The sequence below is a fragment of the Protopterus annectens genome, chromosome 1.part1 (genome assembly GCF_019279795.1).
Source record: "Protopterus annectens isolate FY-2018-M chromosome 1.part1, PAN1.0, whole genome shotgun sequence".
Taxonomy (NCBI): Eukaryota; Metazoa; Chordata; order Ceratodontiformes; family Protopteridae; genus Protopterus; species Protopterus annectens.
The window spans coordinates 1880204840-1880224759 of record NC_056726.1 but is presented as its reverse complement, the minus strand read 5'-3'; the positions used below and the strand labels follow the sequence as shown (position 1 = coordinate 1880224759).

Below are 19920 nucleotides of genomic sequence, written 5' to 3'. Positions count from 1 at the left end.
ACAAGGTAATCTCAGAGCCTGGCCTACTAAAGATGCTCCATATCCATAAGTCTAACTCCTCACACACTGTCCACTCGAAAGGCCTGAATCTAATATGCAACATCAACAAAACCTGCTGGAGAGACTCATGTACAAGCCAATAGCCAGCAAAATCCATCCCATCAAGAAACAAACTGACCAACCATGAAGTTACCACCCACACACCCACATCAAAGTTAAAATAGGAAACCTTTGAAATAATCAAATAAGTAAAACGTTACAACACATTACTGTGTAGTAAAAAATACAGCAGAAGTACACCAAATACATAATTTGTACCCATTTATTCGTCACCATGCACACAGAGAACAGGAGCTGAAACCACTGATGTATCACAACTTTGCAATATCTCAAAAATAAAAAGTTGCACTTACCTTTAATACCCAGCACCTTTCTGGTATATTTATGGTTCACACAGTCTTCTGATAGTAGTCTCCCTCTACAAAGATGACAATTTCAAAATAATTCATTCAAAAATTAGCAATGTAACCAATATCCATGTTAACAAGGCATGGGTCAACCAGACTACTTCTCCTCTTACCAGAGAAAAGGTGACACTGATTAACAGGAGTCTGAAAAAAAAGCTGCCTGATCTTGTGGTCTTCCCCACACCTGAAAAGACAGACACATACCTATACATACATACATACACACATACACGTGTGTGTGTGTATATATATATATATATATATATATATATATATATATAAAAAAAGGTGCACATACCTATACATACATACATACATACATACAAACATGGGAACACTTTAGAATCTCGAATTCCTGAAAACTTGAACCTCATATGGTCGAGCCCACATGACCGAGTTTTCAAAAACTCTAAAGTGTTAAAAAAAGTGCTTTAATTTAATTAAATATAACATTACTGCAAGGCTCCCTATTTAAATATGCCATCTCTGTGATCGCACTAAAGGGAGGAAACAGGAAATCTCCCATTCTGCGCTTTTGCATAAAGTGCAGAATGGGAGATTTCAATTTTCCCCACTGTAGCACGATCTTGGAGTTGGTATATTTAAGTAGGGGGGTGTGGGGGTTGCAGGGGGACTTAACCCCTGCAGAAATGATGTGTTTGACTCTTTTTTTTTTTTTACTTCACTTTGGAATTTCGAGTTTCTGAAAACTCGATCATATGGTCTCGACCACATGAAGTTCGAGTTTTCAGGAATTCCAGATTCTGAAGTGAATCTACATACACACTATATGCATATATAAGGTACACGATCAAAATTCTGAAATGTTTTTTTCTGTTTAATTAATTAACTGAAAATTAATACCAGAAACTGTAATGCAGTTTATTCAAATTGTCGGACGTTCATAAGCCAAGATTCAACATTTGGCATTTTCTGAAAATACCAACTTCTTCAAAACAGCTGTTTTATGGCATTAAATTGAAGAAGCAATGTATAGAATTGCAAACGTTACCTTTAACTGTAGCATTAAATAGGCAAATGCAAAAAGACATCAAGGCAGCTTATTTTTATACATTGCAACTGCTTTCCCTAAAATTTTTTTTCCTTCATTTTTGCAGGGGGGCAAGCTACCTGCAAAACCCCCACCTCCCATAAATTAAATACACCAACTACGAGATCACTCTACCTTGAGAACAAGGGCAAACTACGAATAGACAATGAATATTCATGGCAACATTGGTATGAGTATCACTTTACTTTCACTGATTGTTGGATGGTGGGGAGGGTTTGGGTGGGACTTACTACTGTGCATCCTGAGAGGTACGTTTCTAATACAAAACCCAAACTACATCTTGGATTATATGGGGTATCACTGAAAAGTAAACTACAGTGGGTTTCCATGACAAAATGACAAATAATACATAAATTAATCTCAGAAAGTCAAAACTCAAAAGTACTGAAGTGATAAGATGCTGACCACTGCGATAGATCAGCAGAGAATGTTAAACTTTAGCTTTTTACAAAAGCCAAACAATGCACTCTCTGTGACCCTGCTGCACACTCACAACAACACTACTGTTCAAACATCATGTAAACAATGCGGAATTTGATATGTGTGCATTTTTAGATGTTGACGCTCAAACATGAAGGCAAGCTACTTCTCAACCTTTTCATATGCGACAAAACAACCACTTGAAATTTTAAACGTTTGCACCTATACCCTCAACTATATGAATGACGATAAAGTAAGTTTCCAACTTTTGATATTAAACTATATAAATATATATATATATATATATATATATATATATATATATATATATATGTGTGTGTGTGTGTGTGTGTTGTGTGTGGATCTACTTCAAATCATGAAATTCCACATTACCGAAGAGCAGAATAGCGACACCACAACCACGAAACTAAAATATACCGAATGAGCATAAGACGGAGTCCTGAAATATCAAAAAACACAATGGAAACATAAACCTCCCACCTTACACCACAAAACACAAACCAACAAATACAAAATAAAGCACTGCCAACTTCTCTATGTTTAATCAGGTGGGCCAGCCCCCCTTCACCACCCTATATTGTGGGCTGTGCCCCCTTCATCCATTGCAAATTTAATATACCAGCTCCATGATTACACTATAGTGGTGGAAAGGTAAATTTCCTGATCCCCAGTGTACCGCAATCTCCATAACAGATGTCCAATACTTTCTAACACATGTACCTCTCCATTCCCTAAACAACTACATCCTGCCAACACATACACATTCGCTCCCACTCATTTATCCCAGTACCACAAACACACAATTTACTTACACACGAAGCCTACCCTCAACAATAAAAATCTTCCTTACCCTCTACTTCACAACGTTTACAACAAAACAAGCTCACAAATTACCTTCACTGCTACATGTAACATCTGCCACATATATTTACAGAAATGCACAACTTCTTAAAGGGTTTTGCACTTCTCAAATACGGCACAATACCTACTTTCACAGCTTCGGCATTCTCCGACTCGATATTCTGAAGTTCCAGGATTTTAAGTTGACCTTCCTGTCTCGATATTCTGGTCTAATGTAAGATTTTGTGATTTGAAAGTATACCCATATATAGATAGATATATATAGCTATATATAGCTATATATATATATATATATATATATATATATATATATGGGTCTACTACTAATGCCCGAAACGACGATTCCCCGACGGAAAACTCACCGACGCCAGATGACCGACAGGGTGATTTGCCGACAGCGGAAAGACCGACAAGGGAATGTGCGATCGCGACGCGGTAAGTGTGCGATGGTGACGGAGTTAGGAGCGGTCAGGTAAGTGCTCGAGATTGTGGGATGTCGGGTTAGGCTGTGGGAAAGGTGAGTGTGTGTTCGTGTCGGAGGTATGGTTCGGGTAAGGTAAGTGTGTGCTAGTGAGGGACTGTAGTTTAGGGACGGGTTAAGTGAGTTAGGGTTAGGGTGCAGGTAGGTGATGTGTGCGTTAGTGTTGGAGCTTGGGCTAGGGGTGGGTTAAGTGAGTTAGGGTTAGGGTGCAGGTAGGTGAAGTGTGCGTTAGTGTCGGAGCTTGGGCTAGGGGTGGGTTAAGTGAGTTAGGGTTAGGGTGCAGGTAGGTGATGTGTGCGTTAGTGTCGGAGCTTGGGCTAGGGGTGGGTTAAGTGAGTTAGGGTTAGGGTGCAGGTAGGTGAAGTGTGCGATAGTGTCGGACCTTAGGGTTAGGGTTTGGGTCAGGGCTAGTGTGTATGCTATGTAGTGTCGCGTGTTGTTTACGTTCCGTGTGTCGGTGTAATGGTGTTCGGTGTAATGGTGTTCGGTGTTTTGCGTTGTCGGGTTTGTGTGATGTCGGTCATCTGGCGTCGGGGAGTTTTCCGTCGGGGAATCGTCGTGTCGGTAATTAGTAGTAGACCCATATATATATATATACACACACACACACACACACACACACACACACACATACATACATACTGTATGTATACACACACACACACACACACACATATATAGATACACACTCACACCCACACATACATATATATATATATATATATATATATATATATACACACACACATATATACACACACACAGAGACACACACACACACACACACACACATATATATATATATATATATATATATATATATATATACACATACACACACATACAGTAAGATACACAGATGCATAGATATATACAAACACAAATATATATATATATATATATATATATATATATATATATATATATATATATATATATATATAGTTACACATACATGCATACATTGCTGCTGAAACATGGTTTCAGTGTATTGTCTTTTCATGCATTCAGACTATTAGGGAATAGCAGGACGGTATTTTCATTCATCTATTTCCCAATTACCTCATGCCAAATCATTCAAGACTCCAATTTTAAAATCCTGTGCATAGCAGTTGCACTAAATAGAACCCATGCCCACATTGTGACCAACTACAGATTCATTCATTATTTCCAGAAGGGTATACAACTTACCTCATTACTGTGAAATCTACACCCATCTACTTTAGACTGACTTTAACTACCCTCACATTAACTGGAGACTACATACAATAAATAATTATACCCAGTGGTTTTGGAAATTTATCATTACCAACCCCTTAGATCAAAACGTCCATCAGACGAGGATAACTTGCCACATTTCCATCTACAACAAACCCAATACCAAAATTCAACTCAGCAGAGTTTCTTATTACTTTTCTGAAAATAAACAAATATGTATTACTGTCCTTAACATCCCCCCCTGACAACAATGCGACTACACTGGAAGATATTCTACACTGGATATCCATAACAATTTCACAAGAAAAAATAATAGGTGGTGCCCAATATCAGCTAGTTGAACATAGCCTCTAACTCCCCTATATCCAGCATGAACTTATATGGTTTCACATAACCAATTAATTGCCACACACATTACGGGAAGACATCATACTCATTATTAGACTGGATTCTAATTTGACACTGTAGGAAATTCACAACCACAGGTATAATGACAGACTCTCATAGTGACCATCCCTAAATCTATACAACCAGACAGGAATAAAAACACCACCAAATAAAGAAGAAATAGATACATTTGGATAATTATTTTAAAAACACTGGGGAGCATAAAGAAGATGAATGGATAGAAACTTTAAAAGAATCAGTACAGTGTTCAAATGTACAGGATATAAAATGGGATGAAGTAATAGAGAAATTGAAAAAAATATAAAGGAAAACTCCTAACTAGAAAACCCCAGAACCATATGCTGGAGCTGAGGCTAGTGTGGTTATTGTTTTACTTTTCTCACAGACCTCAGAGGTGAAAAAAGAAGGTTATTATATCTTGTGTTGGGGCATTGTACTGTCCATGAGCAGCAAGCTGGAATACATCACTGTGATCATTATCTTTTCACTTTCCTCACAATTACACATCAGACAAGTATACAAGTGGTACTTTACAGGCAGGTTGGAGGAGTGTGAAGGCATACTATGTACATATATAACAGCAGTCACTTCTGGACCTTTGAACCTCAGCTTGTATCCCAATGTTAATACTAGGGGGATATTTAGTATGAGAGGTAGAGATGCAGGCAGTATTCCCAGATAGGATGTATTCAACTTTTTGCTTTGTTAGCTTATTATGAGCTACTGTTTTTGTCAGCTTTGAACATTAAGCCTTGGGAACCACTTCTGTCTTCCCTGAAAAGACTGATCTTTTTCTTCCTTCTCATTATTTTTAGATCAGGTTGCCATAGGTCAAACATTTTGAAAATTATCTAAAATGCACTACAGAGTATCCAAAACCCTATGACATCTGGGGGTCACCAGTATAGTTAACTTATTTTCTACGCAATTACTACTCTGCTACCTTGTCCAGGTAAATGTGTTGAAAGAATGGAAGGGAAAGTAATCTTGAACAGCAACAATGAATTTATTTTCTTAATCACAATTATTCATTACTACCCTATCATCTATTAACTGGAATATCCAAAGACGCATTCAATTAGATGATGCTGTAAATGAATTCAGTGCAACTGTCCTAAAAAAGCTTTGCACCTCCTGGAAGGAAGATACTAAAAACAGTGAAATTTGACTATCCAAAAAGAGCAGAATGTTAAAGCAGGATAACGAAAAAGCGTGCAAAGCATGGTAGAAATATGAAACAACATAGTATCCGGAAAACTTCAGAATGCTCCACATTTATACTAAAAAAACAAATAAATAAAAACAAAAATCTATACTACAACAACATTCAGAACAATAGTTACTACAACTCTTAAAAATTATGGTTCTCTATTAATGAAATCTTACATCTTGTTCAAAAATTCAACCCTAAACCCACTCCCAATATCTCATCAATCAAACCTGCAATACAACTCATCTCTTATTTCATAGATAGTAAAGTGTCCCTAACCAAGGATTCTCACATCTAATCCTAACTCTTCCCAACAGCCGTGTATCACTATGTCCACTTTCATCTTTAAACTTGTGCCCTCATCCTTTATAAAACAACTCCTAAACTCAAACCATGCTCAGCTTCAGCTGATGACCTTCCAAGTGAGTACTTTAAAATAGCATCCACTAGCATTGCCCATTCTGTCTTAATCCTTATAAATAGGTAAATCAAGGAATTCCATGTTCCCTTTCTTTGGAAAAATTCACACATCATCTTTCTACACAAGGGAGGAAATTCAACAGACATTACTAATTGTAAAACTGTAGTAATCCTAGGTTCATAGGAGAATTACCCTAAAGCGTCACTTTAAGCTTAACCAGTAACCTGAGGTCAGAATCAAACCATGCACTTTATGTGTATGATGTGAAGACCTTAACCATTATGCTAAACCCACCATCTCTGAAATACCTGACAAATATACTCAAAAGCAATTGCTAAACTACCTCCTACAACAGCTCCTATCCCTCACACAACATAGCTTCCATACCTCTCACAGTACTAACATTGCACTTTTAACCCTTATAGATACTGTCAATAAAACTAGAGATAATGATAAAGTAGTCTTCCCCTTATTTGTCTGCTTGTCTAAAGCCTTCGACACAGTTTTGTTGCAATGAGTTGGCTGTGGATTTATGCAGCTCATGCTTCCTCTGTGCCTCTGCAGTCCTGCTCTGCTCGTAGGTGATAGCACCTTTGCTGATGCAGTTTCGCCAGGCGGGGCGGTCTTGTGCTAGGATTTCCCAGAAGTCTGGGTCAATGCCAAAGCTCTTCAGAGAGACTTTTAATGTATCCTTGAAGCGCTTTTTCTGCCCACCTTGTGTGTGTTTGCCTCCTGCAAGTTCACCATAAAAGTCTCTTGGGGAGGCATGTGTCTTGCATACATACAAGGTGGCCTGCCCACCTGACTTGGGCTCTCCTCAGCAGGGTGTAGATACTTGACAGTCCAGCTTGAGAGAGGACAGCTGTGTCTTGAACTTTGTCCTGCTAGATAATTTTCAGCAGCCTTCTTAAGCGGTTCATATGGAAGCGATTCAGCTTTTTGGCATGATGCTCATACACAGTCCATGTCTCACAAGCATACAATAATATGGGCAGTATAACTGCCTTGTACACCTTCAGCTTTGTGGAGAGTTTAATGCCTCTCCTCTCCCACACTGACTCCTGCAACAGTCCAAATGCGGAGCTTGCCTTGGCGATGAGTGTGTCTACCTCATCATCAATGTTCACAAATCTGGAGAGTGTGCTGCCAAGGTATGTAAACTTGTCAACAGCCTTCAAAGATCTCACCTTCAATGGTGATAGTTGGTTCTGCATACATCTTCTGTGGTGCAGGCTGATGCAAAACCTCAGTCTTCTTGGTATTAATTGTGAAGCCAAAGTTTCTGCAGGCAGTGGAAAAGCAGTTCATACTCTGCTGCATCTGGAGCTCTGTGGCAGCATTGAGTGTGCAGTCATCTGCAAATAGGAAATCGCTCAGAAAGTCCCTCTTCAACCTTGGTCCTGGCCTGTAGCCTCCACAGGTTGAACAGCCTGCCATCAGTCCTGTATCTAATCTTGATGCTGGTTTCTTCATCATTGCAGAAGCCATCTTCCAGCATGGCTGAGAATATCATGCTGACCAGCATGGGTGCCAATACACAACCTTGCTTAACTATGTTGGTAACTGGGAAGGCATCAGAGGAGTCTCCATCGTCCAGTACTCGAGCAAGCATGCCATCATGGAACTGGCACACCATACTGATAAATTTGCCTGGGCAGCCAATCTTCTCCATGATCCGCCGTAGTCCCTCACGACTAACAGTGTCAAAGGCTTTAGTCAGGCCCATGAACGTTGTACAAAGGTCCCTGTTTTGTTCCTGGTACTTCTCCTGAATTTGATGTGCTGCAACTATCATGTCCAGTGTCCCTTGACCTTCTCTAAAGCCGCATTGACTCTCTGGCAGGTGTCCATCTTCCATGTGTTGAATGAGATGGTTGAGGAGGACTATGGCAAGGATTTTGCCGGCAATGACCAGGAGAGATATTCCTCTGTGGTTGTTACAAGACTGCCTGTTTCTCTTTCTCTTATAGAGATGGACAATGAATGTATCCTTTAGCTCCTGAGGGATAACTTCCTGTTGCCACATGGTTTGAGCAGCTCAGTGAGTTTCTGTAACAAGACTGGTCCCCCTGTCTTGTAGATTTCAGCAGGAATGGAGTCAGAGCCTGGTGCTTTACTATTGGAAAGAAGCTTAATTGCTTCCTTAACCTCTGATTCCTTTGGAGGTTCTTCCAGGGAGGTGTTAATGGCTACTTGCGGGATGTGGTCAATTACTTCAGTATTGATAGAGGAAGGCCTATTCAGGATATTGTTAAAGTGCACAGCCTATTTTTCCAGGATGGCTTTCTTGTCAGTAAGCAGGGTGGAGCCATCGGCACTGAGCAGTGGTGATGTTCCAGAGGACTGTGACCCGTAGATGGTCTTCAGGGCATCACAGAAACGCTTGGAGTTGTTGCTATCAGCATACTTCTGGATCTCATCTGTCTTTCTGCTAAACCAGGAGTCTTTCATCTCTCTGAGCTTTTCTTGCATCTTGCTTTTGATGCTGCTTTCTTGAAGATGGATGTAGTGTCTTCCTGGAGGGATCTGAAGGCTTCACACTTCTTATCCAGCAGCTTCTGAATGTCTTCATCATTATCATCAAACCAGTCCTGGTGTTTGCGTGTGTTCAAGTCCAAATGAGCGTCCAAACTAGAAAATAATGAATATCAGTGGATTTTAAGACTACAGGCTGAACACCCACCAGGTGTCAACCAAATGGTCTCAGTTAAACCTGTTTTAACACTCAAACAGATGATTCTCTAGACTAAAATGGCTGTTTGTAAAATGTTGTATGTAGTTTTAAAAGTATACTACCTAGCACTTAATTGCATTATTAATTGTTTGTTTTTATTGGCTGTGTGATTAACTGATATGTACAAGAACTGTGACTATTTTATGTGTGGTTATTAAGCATTGAAGAAGGGTACTGGATACCTGAAAGCTTTGCTAATTTATTTACTGTTCTTATTAAATACTTTGCTGCTCTACGTTGGTGCCAGTAGTTTTGTTGAAGTTTGCTGATTTTTTTTACTACTGCACCTTCATTCTGGGAAGTTTTTTGTTGTGGCTTGTTGTGTACTTATACTTCTACACAGCCAAACTGATGTCTATTTCACAAAGTCAGCTGCAATCTAATCAGCAGAATCCATTTTTAAATGGCCTGCAAGAGGCACCAGTAATACGACCAACTACATCGGATGTGCAAGGTTTGAACTTTCATTTGTAACTGTCACAACTGGAACGAAAAGTTCAATGTTATAAATCACTTAAATGGCAAAGATATAGTTTTGCAGCATATACTGAACTTGGGATTGTACCCAGGGGACTTTGGATACTGAAAATGACGTCTATGACAGTACTTATCCTGTTCTCTTGAAAAAGTGTCAGGAATTAAACAAGCAAGCCTGATGTATATGCAACTTATGAATGATCACTTCCTTACCACTGAAGCAGAGTTGCAGGAGGACATTCTGAAAATTGAAGGTGAGCATCTAGTGCACCTTGTTTTAATATCTATATATCAGACTACAACAAAATATTGGATACATTACTGTTACATGACAAACATCTTGAGGGACTTAAAGAAGCTTAACAGAGACATTAATGACTTTAATAGCGGCCACATTTTTTCGTGGCCAAGGATGAAGTAAATCAAAATGTTTCTAGTAACACACCTATATATCATAACACTGTGGTCAATACGAGCTCGGTTAGAGGTCTGGATGATTTTAATGCTCCATTGGCTAATACTACTGTCAATCCAGAGATCTTAACTGATGTTACTGTTACTGATAAGCCTGCTGAGGGCGGAACAACCGAGGATACAAGTACTGCCACCTACAATGTACATGCCCCCCTCAAGCTTCTGGTCCTGGGTTGAGTTCAGCTCAGGGCCCATCAGCAATGGTGAATGAAAAAAATATTGAATTGTCAACAGCAGTGGTTTTTCAGAGTTCCAAACAGGTAGTTCGGTTGAAATTACCAGAGGAAGTGAATGCATAGAGACAGGCAACTCCACAAGGCCATTCGCAGGGGAGAAACATGGACAGGAGCCAGAGCGGACCAAGAACCAGAAACAGGATGAAAGCAAGAACTTAAGTATTGACAACTGTTGTGTCGTTAACCTTTCTAATATGAATATTAACTGTAAACATGTCTCTTTGCTTGAGAGGGGACTAAAATTTGTTCCTGCTAATGTGGAGGGTCTAGCGGATGCACTAACTGACTTGAAATTATTTGTGCGGAACTTGGACCTAAAGCTGTTATATGGCTCTTCAAGTTTGAATGCTCATTTGCAGTATAAACGTAGTAGCACATTTATTCCAAATAGCCACCTCATTGTGCAGGCTTTCTATAACTCTTGTGAGACACAGATTAGGTATTTTTACCAGAATGAAAAATTCAAAAATATATATAATTTAACTAAGGATGAGAAACAAGCTTTGCATGAACTAGAAGTTAATGATGATATTATTGAGGAAGCCGACAAGGGAGGGGCTATTGTAGTAATGAATAAAACTGATTACCACTAAAGTATGTTAGAGATAGTAAATGATAGAACAGCATTCAAAGAAATTAATTGTATTCAAATTGATGAAATTATTAACAACATCAATACATTACTGTATGATTTACAAGTAATGAATGATATTCCATTAGAATTTATATATTTAACTGTTTCTCATCCAGTGCTTCCAATTCTTTATGGCATACCCAAACTGCATAAATCTATCCACAAACCATGAGGCCCATTGTTTCTGGGTATGGCTGGGTTACAGAAGCTATCTCAGTATATTTACAGGGTGAGCTGAGCAAGTATTTAACATACGTGAGGAGTTTTATTAAAGATACAGCCAATTTCCTTAAGCAACTTAATACATGGTTCAGAACCAAAACTCAAGACACCTTTATTACGGTAACTCTTGATATAAAATCGCTCTTTACCATGATACCAAATGAGTATGGCATTACAGCTATTAGACAACTATTAAATAAGTACAAATATGGAACAGGTAGACAGAAACAATTTGTCAACTGCTGGTTAGTGTCTTAGAGAGTAACATATTTGTATATGATAATAAATATTACCATCAAATTATGGGGGTTGCTATGGGCACCCCTGTCACCAACAGCTATGCGACTTTAGTTCTGAATGAATGGGAGGATCTTTATGTCAATTTAGACACAAATCACTATGTTAGAAATGTAGCATTTTTCAAGAGGTTTGTGGACGATATCTTTTTGTATGGGAGGGGAGTGAAAGTGAACTGATTCCTTATGTTGATTATCTTAACGCTACTACGAATTTTTTTACATTTTTCCATGCATTATTCATACCATAGCATGGAATTCTTGGATGTTAATGTTGTATATGACGGTACAGAAATACAAACCTCTGTTTTTAAAAAGGAAGTAAATAAAAACAAGTATCTGCACAGAAAAAGCATGCACCCCCCCCATATATATATATATATATATATATATATATATATATATATATATATATATAAGCATTGTCAAAAGCCAAGTGATGCGTACGAGTAGGTTAAACAGTAGTGATTCCAAATGTGTTTCTCAGATTAATTAAACTTTGGCTTCATTTAGAGAGAGGGGCTATGAGGATGAAATGTTAGATGATGTTAAAGGTCATTTCATGTTCTAACAGAGATTCGGCTTACCCTCCATTTTTTTGTGAAATAGTGAGTAATCATGACAGGGAAAATAATAATGCTAATACGCAAGTTGTTCTATATATGACTACAAATAATTGGGGCATCCTTAGGAGCCTACCCGAACTTAACAACACCATTAGCCTTTAGATCTATGTTCACATATAGAAAATGCATGAGCCTTAAGAACAGATTATGTTATAAGGACATGCAGATAGTGAAATCACAAAACAGAAGGGCTAAGCAAGGCACTTTTGCCTGTCATAACTGCTGTTATTGTGCTCTTATTGAGAAAAATAATCCTAACAGTAAACTTTCTTTCACCTTTAAATGTTTTGCTACTTGTAACACTAATATTATTATTTACCTGGCTACTTGGACAAAATGTACGTGTTTTTATATTGGCAAGTCAACCAGATGTCTAAAGGACAGGATTATAGAACATAATTCTGAAATTAGAAAAGGTGTACTGTCCAACTCTTTAGCAAAGCATGTATCTGAAAATGCCACCCATAGTTTTAAGTTCAGGGTTATGGAAGTTGTGATGAGCTCTATTAGAAGAGGCGATTTAAACACCAAACTAGAAAATAAGGACTATCAGTGGATTTTAAGACTACAGGCTGAACACCCACCAGGTGTCAACCAGATGGTCTCGGTTAAACCTGTTTTAAAACTCAAACAGATGATTCTCTAGACTAAAACCGTTGTTTGTAAAATGTTGTATGTAGTTTTAAAAGTATATTACCTATAACTTAATTGCATTATTAGTTGTTTGTTTTTATTAGCTGTGTGATTAACTGATATGTATAAGAACTGTGACTATTTTATGTGTGGTTATTAAGCACTGAAGAAGGGTACTGGATACCTGAAAGCTTTGCTACTTTATTTACTGTTCTTATTAAATACTTTGCTGCTCAATGTTGGTGCCAGTCATTTTGTTGAAGCCCTAGCTCCACTCACATGGGGTCCAGAAGAATAGGATTGCAGACCTGGTTTCCCGGGGTGGCCCGCAAGTGTCCCAGTTTAGGTCCTGTAACAAAATGATCACCTTGGTTAAATCTTTGCTTTTTAGGATGATTGCTAATTCTGGTTCCTAAATTAAGGAACTGCAGTAAATGATTGGTCTAAAAACAAAGATTTAATTTGTCATGCCTCTCAACCTGTTAGAGCAACAAATCTGCACAAAGCCTGAAATGAAGGACATGGGACCAAAAACTGGGGCAGATTTTAAATACTGTTCCTATAAACTTAAAAGGTGCTAGAAAACAATATTATTGTTAGCTTGGAGTTTCTGAAGGATATCAAGGCTGAAACTCAAACCTGTCCTTTCACAGTTACTTCAAAAGAAAGTACGTAAATGAAGCACAATGAACAATTATTCTAAAAAATGTTAATAACAAGCACTTTGCACTTTTAAATGCTTAACAAGTGCTCGTTACATTAAAACTTGTTATTTTTTTTAAATGATTGTTAGCTGCGCTTGTTACAGAAAGTATAAACTTATCACCTGGAATAAAGATTCAGTTCCAATGTGACAGAACCACAAAACCAAACAGCCGTTAACACTGGGAACAAAAAGAATCCTGGAATTGAAGAAATACAGGAAAAAATTACACTGTGGGTGGGAATGTGAGTGATGTAGATAAAGTGGGCATTAATTTGCATGGCTGTAGATTGATCCGAATTTTAGGCACTGGGATTGTCCCTTTAAGGTTTAATCAGTGTGCTGAAATCAATTTCAAGAAAGCAGACTCAGTAACAAGTCATCCTGATGGAAGTCCTTGGACCACAAATGCAATACCTGGAAGATTAAGAATTTAAGAGCAAAAAGGGAGAATATACAATAATTCTGAGACTGCTGCATCTAGAAGTATCCCCCTACTCAAAGGCAAATGAATCTCCAAGTTTATATATAAATAGCACTGTAGCAAAGTTGAAAATTCACTGTTTTTTCTTTAACTTGTTCATTATTTTTTGAAACATTGACACTTCCAGTGTCATATCACACACTTTTGAAAGGATGTCCAGTGGCACAGAATTGTGTGTTGGAGGTTGGCGTAATGGTTAAGGTGATTACCATGGAGACAGAGGGTACGAGCTGTGATTCTCACCTTTGGGAAACACAGCTAGGCTTAAAAAGGCCTAGTGGGGTCATTAGCCTAGTATCTACCTGTGAACCTCATATTATTCAGTGAATCATCAGATGCTGTATATGTTCATTATAAAACAGTCAAAACAAATGAGTGAACATGTGTTAGGCATGACGGCCATTCAACAAGAACATTTAATGAACTGCTCTGACGAAGCAGTCACCTGGAATGCAAACTCCTATTTAAGACACAGCTACTGCATTATCACTTTATAATAACATAAACCTGTTATCTGCAACAAAGTCACTGACGATAATCAAATATAATTTTGTTTTCTGTAGTGGAAAAAGAAGCCATGTAATATTTATAACACCCTTCAAGAAAGTGCAGAGGTCTCCTGGCTTTAAAGTGGAGAGTAATGAAGCCCTGACTGCACCCCAGATGCACCAACTCACTCATCCTGGGGGTAGAGGGATAAGACAGCTTGGTTTACTGTGTGGCTAACACCAACAGGAATATAGATATATAACTACACTGATCATGTGGCAAGCAGTGTGCAGCTTGGTTGGGAGGTTGAGCATGGATGGAAGTATGAATGCATCTACCAAAGACAGCTATAGCAGACCTCAAAGCTGCTAAGGCAGTAAGAATAGAAGTCCTTAGGCCTACTCTGTAACATCTGGCTCTATTAGAATGTCGAACACTTAGGTTGTCGAACATCTAAACATTGACACCTAAATGTCGAAAGCTCAAAACCACAACTGCCCAATTACACAAATTTTTTCCCTCGTGAAAACATTTGCTTGGCCAAGGAAAAAAAAACATACTTTAAAACCCTAATCAAGTGGGGGTCTTTGCCCCCCCCAACTAAATATACCAACTCCGAGATCGCTCTACATCGGGGGAAAAGGGCAAATTCCTGATGATGGCCAAGCAGACTTTTTCCCTGGGAAAAGATTTGCATAATTGGCTGATCACAGTTTTCAGTGTTCAATGTTTAGGTGTTCAACAACCTAAACATTCGACAACGTAATAGGAACCCCATAAAATATGCCTATGTCCCAATTTTACTTGGAAGCCTATACTTAGAACACATAATGATTGCAGAAAATGCAAGATTTTGTGTCTTCTTAATGGAAATGAATATAAATAACTGAACAAAGTGAGACATATTAATTTTATTAATAGTAATCTTCATAAATAAAGCTAGCAGTGATAAGGATACTAAAAGGTAAAAATAAAAGCATGGGATAATGTCAATCTCACTTTGTAAAAACGAAATGCCAACATGTTTGTAAAATTGACACTGAAACCTATGAACATGATTAAAACATCTTTTATCCAATAATCAGATTATTTATGTAATTCAAATAGTAATACACAAAAGATGCAACCTCCACACAGAATAATGATAAGAAGTAAATCCAAACAAGTACAGGAAAAACAAATCTACAGTCTCAAAGTCATCAGAAACTGAGAACTCCAAAATTTACTAAAATTTTCTTACTTAGAATGCTAGCTGTCAGACCTACTTAACCACTATGAAAATGGAAAATAAAAGACTCTGCCATCATCATGTGGATATTTCTGCAATTTTTAGAGGAGTCCCTTGTCAACTCCTACCCACTGGTTATGCACTGAATACAAATCTGTTAAGCTAAGAGTAATTGGAAATCAGGACAGGACTGAATACATTAGAGGTGTGATTTTAACAACAACAGCAGTAAAAACATTTTCTTGGGATTGTTATGTCTTCTGCTTGAGAAACAGCTGCTGCTGTCAACTCTGGCCGCTTAAAATTTAAAAGGAAATGAATTCTGTCACCATTCCAGGTGTTTTCCCATTTCATATATTATAAGTGGTAGTCCTATACAAACAAATACATTTAAAAGAGACATACATGGGTACTTATGTGGGCAACACTTTCTCTCTCTCTCATTCAGTCATCATATTTCCACCATAGACAAGAAATCCTTCTATCTGGCCAAGTTAACTAACAAGAAAACATCTTCAATATACAAAGAAGTCATAATAGCACTGTACTCTTCCCTTTTCAGTCCTATCATCTCTACATCTTTTCAGATGTTTAGATCTTTTCAGCCCTATCATCTATATATGTTCTCTACTTAACCCTGGAAGAAATAGAGAGCATACCCTATCACCTGATGCCCCCTCCATCACAAATAGCCGAAAACTTTAACACGCATTTCATAAAATCAATTTCGACTTACTAACACTCCTAATGCTGGACCCTCCCCACCCTTCAACCTATTCAGACACCAACACTAGACCATCAACTACTTCAAACCCTGTCATTATTAACCCCCTACTCAACAAAATGTCATACAAACCCCTTCTGATTTCAGCCCATCACCTTTGACACCATTAAGAAACTGCTACAAAAACAAACTCTGCTCTACCTCAGCTGACAATCTCCCACCATACTACCTCAAACTGGCTGCTAACTCAGTTGCCTACCAATCAGTGTCATTATAAATAGGTCTTTATCCGAATCAGACATATCTACCATATGGAAACAATCTCCCATCATCCCCATCCACAAAGGAGGCAACTCTCTAGATCTAGCCAATGTCCATCTTGTCACCCATATCTAAATTTCAAGAGAGAGGTATCCATCAGTAGGTAATGCAATATCTATTGCAAAACAATCTTTTAATCAAAACCCAACATGGCTTCTAACCTAGCCACAGCACAGCTACAGCCCTACTACCTTTTACAGACACCATGAACAAGGCCAGAGATGCAGTATGCTATACAGCCTCAGTATTCCTGGATCTCTCCAAGGCTTTTGACACAGTGTCTCACCCCTTACTTTTGAACACACTGTCTAACTTAGGTTTCTCACATAACACAGTAAAATGGGTTCAGAGCTACCTCAAGGATCATAAACAAGCAGTGAAATGGTCCAATGAACTCTCACCCTTTCTCCACAACCTTACTGGAGTCCCTCAAGGCTCCATCCTAGGACCCCTACTCTTCAACATTTTCACAAACAACCTTCACACTGCCTCTCACCCTGGGACTCTAATTAAATACGCTGATGATTCCATCATAATCTGCACTGCTCAATCACTGCCAGAACTACTTTCAAAAACTCAGTAGTCCTTTACTGCTACTGTAGTCGAATCCTGGCTAAGAAATGTCCAACTCTTTCTTAATCCAAAGAAGACAAACCTAGTACTGTTTCATCCCAAAATCACCTCCCCTGTCACTGATCATTTCAACATCCTTGCATTTGATAACACTGTCATAGAAATAGTGCAGGAAACCAAACTTCTAGGTGTTATCATTGACAATAAACTTTCATTATACAGCAAAATATAAAGAAAACTCACAAAAACTGGGATTCTTGTATAGAAACAAACATTTCTTTACTGCAGCAACCAAAACTATCCTTGCAAAAACGTTTTTACTTCCCTCCCTTCTTTATGGTGCCCCTATCTTAACTAAGTTACAAACTTCTACCCTAAGCAAGTTGGAACAGTACTACAACAAAGTTGCAAAGTTTGCCACAAACTCTAAGTATCACACACACCACTGTAAACCACTCCAAGAATTAAACTGGCTTGAACTCCCCAACCAACTTGACTTTATTCAGCTATCCACCTTCACAACCTTATTTTCAAGCCTATTGCCTGCCCTGCACTAGCCAATCTAGTCACACCTTACACAGCAAATTGACCCTTACGATCAGAAGACAGAAATCTCATCTATCCAAAACCAACAAGAAAACCAGGTCACTGACTGCAGTTATACTATGTCTGTATACTTTGGAATTCACTACCTCTAGCTACCAGGTCTATGCCTGGCCTCACCCATTTCAAAGTCTATTTAAAAAATAATCTCAAAAACATATGGCTCTGCTCCTGCATCAAGCCTGCCCAATGCTCAGGTCTTCCTCTTCTTCTACATTAGACTCATCGTCCTCTTCTGTCACATTTCAATCCCTCACAGACTGCAAGATCCTAAGGCTCTTCTAACACCTCCTCTGTTTCTATACCATATCCTTAAGCTATTGCTCAGGCTTTATTGCTTCTATTCTTCTTAACTCTCTCTCGCTATCTATCTGCATCACTAACTTTCTGGCTACTATTTTCCTAACTGAAACTAACATTCTATTTTTCATGTACTATAATACTCAATGTCACACATTGCACTACCTACGTACTATTTTTCTGGGACACGATCTACATCATGTATGGTTAGACTCACTACTGTGTGTAATGTTTTAACTCTACAGAATTGTCTAGATGTGTAGTAATATATTGCAACATCTTGTAACATAGCTTGTTTTTTCAACATATTTTTGTATAGTATTTCTAATGCAATTTGTACTGTATTGCATTATACTGTATTGTACTATATGTGGAGCTTTTCTCTCCGGACCTCTGTTGAAAATGAATTCTGCAGACCCAGTCAGACCGCCCCTGTAAACAAATGTCAAATAAATAAATCATTAAATACAATACCCCCTCTTAGGTATTCATAAATCCAAGCATACTGCTCAACTGGAAAGGCCCCAGTGATTTTTTTAAAGATTGAGTGCAACATTTTTAACCATTTCTTTTTGTTATACTTCACATCATGGAAAGTGGTATTTTAATTCCAAAATATGTCGTTATTGCTATAGTTAACTCATTGCTGATAATCTTCCTTAAAAATGTATGACAAAATGACTCAGGATAATCTTTTTACTGTTTAACTGTCAGACAACATAAATCAAAGCTATTAACAGAGACTGGACTCTATCAGGATAGCATTAACATTTAGCTAACTGTCGGCTACAGTTAAACAGCCACTTCAATACCTGTCTAAATACATAATTTATTCATGTTAGATCATCTAGTCCTACATTGTCTGACTGGTAATAGACTATCTGAGCAGCACTTTTAAGATCATTTAAATCTAAAACAGATTGCTTAAGTTTTTCAAACTTATCAAGAAAAATAACATTGACCTCTAATATCTATAAATAGTAACAAATACATAGTAATGCAGGAAGAACATAAAGTGGCTTTTGATGTATCTGGTTATACATCAGCTTGTTGTGATTAGACTATGTTAACAAGCAATTATATCTGAACATTTATGTTTGAAATATCCAGGCAGTACATGTAGACAGTCACGTATGCTTTGAACCTATGCCAGACAGCTAAATAATACAAACATAAAAAAAATGGAGTTTGGGCGCCGTTTTACATTTATACAATTCTATGAATTCCCCCTCAAGTCCAATTATTGGACATACAACGTAATCATTTCTTCAGTAACTACAACACTAACTTTTTAAAAAGAAGTAAACATCTAAGACCAGCAAACTTTTTTCATTATAAACTACACATAAACAAAAATAAAGAAAAGCTGATGAAAAGAAAAAAATGTTATTGTTCATTTCCAGACTATAAATAAACTGTTTAACAATTTAAACCAGGAATGATCATAGCTGGGTCTTCAATCAATTTCTCCCACCTTTTGTACAAGTTTTTTTTTTGACATATTGATATACTCTATCTGAAATGTATTTGTTTATTTGCTCCATTTGATTACTGGGATAGTCTGACTGGGCAGAAAGCTACTCC

The 19920-nt window shown here is 37.9% G+C and overlaps 1 protein-coding gene across 3 annotated transcripts in view; it reads right to left on the bottom strand.

Annotated features, from left to right (window-relative positions):
• The window catches only part of LOC122812911 (transmembrane protein 200A-like), a 1305306-nt gene that overhangs the window by 216385 nt on the left and 1069001 nt on the right, over positions 1–19920 (bottom strand). The window contains exon 4 of one of the 3 annotated variants that reach the window (XM_044084975.1): positions 414–478. The exons of the other annotated variants lie outside the window; for them this stretch is intronic. The gene's annotated coding sequence lies outside the window, so the exon portion shown is untranslated. The remainder of the gene's footprint in view (positions 1–413; positions 479–19920) is intronic. 3 annotated transcript variants of the gene reach the window in all.